This window comes from Aplysia californica, unplaced genomic scaffold (assembly GCF_000002075.1).
Source record: "Aplysia californica isolate F4 #8 unplaced genomic scaffold, AplCal3.0 scaffold01093, whole genome shotgun sequence".
Classification (NCBI taxonomy): Eukaryota; Metazoa; Mollusca; class Gastropoda; order Aplysiida; family Aplysiidae; genus Aplysia; species Aplysia californica.
This window is the reverse complement of record NW_004798363.1, coordinates 40,861-41,350: the sequence shown is the minus strand read 5'-3', so window position 1 is coordinate 41,350 and position 490 is coordinate 40,861. Positions and strand designations below refer to the sequence as shown.

Below are 490 nucleotides of genomic sequence, written 5' to 3'. Positions count from 1 at the left end.
GGTATTAAAATGGGGCTAACGGGCGGATGGCTTACAACATAAAAAATGAAACAAAACAAAATCAAAACAAAAAAACATCATTTAAAAGAAAAAAGTTTTAGTAAAAGAGAACATCGACACGATAACGGTCTTTTCGTGTGGAGAAAAAGAGAAATAGACAGACAGAAATAACAGAGGGCAAGAAAGAAAGTCCAGCCACTGGTGCTCCTCTTACTTCCTCCCGCAGACATAAGACAAAATGAGAAGAAACGAGATGAGATGCCATGATGTGAAGTAAGGTGGGTCATAATTGGATAGGTTGCAGAACATCAACCATACCATTAAGGGGGGTTCGCTACCTAAATTATTAAGTGTCGTGTCTGTAGATTTTTTTTCTTTGAAAAAGGGTGGGTGGAGAGAGGGAGTTGGGGTGGGGTGGAGGTGGTGGTGGAGGTATAATACGTCAACTATCAAAATAAGCCAATCACAGACGGGGAAGAGCTAGTCCGCC

At 41.2% G+C, this 490-nt stretch overlaps 1 protein-coding gene across 1 annotated transcript in view; it reads right to left on the bottom strand.

Moving 5' to 3' along the window:
* LOC101864429 overlaps positions 1-490 on the bottom strand; it is a gene marked incomplete at its 5' end in the record, with an annotated part of 65,125 nt that overhangs the window by 54,563 nt on the left and 10,072 nt on the right.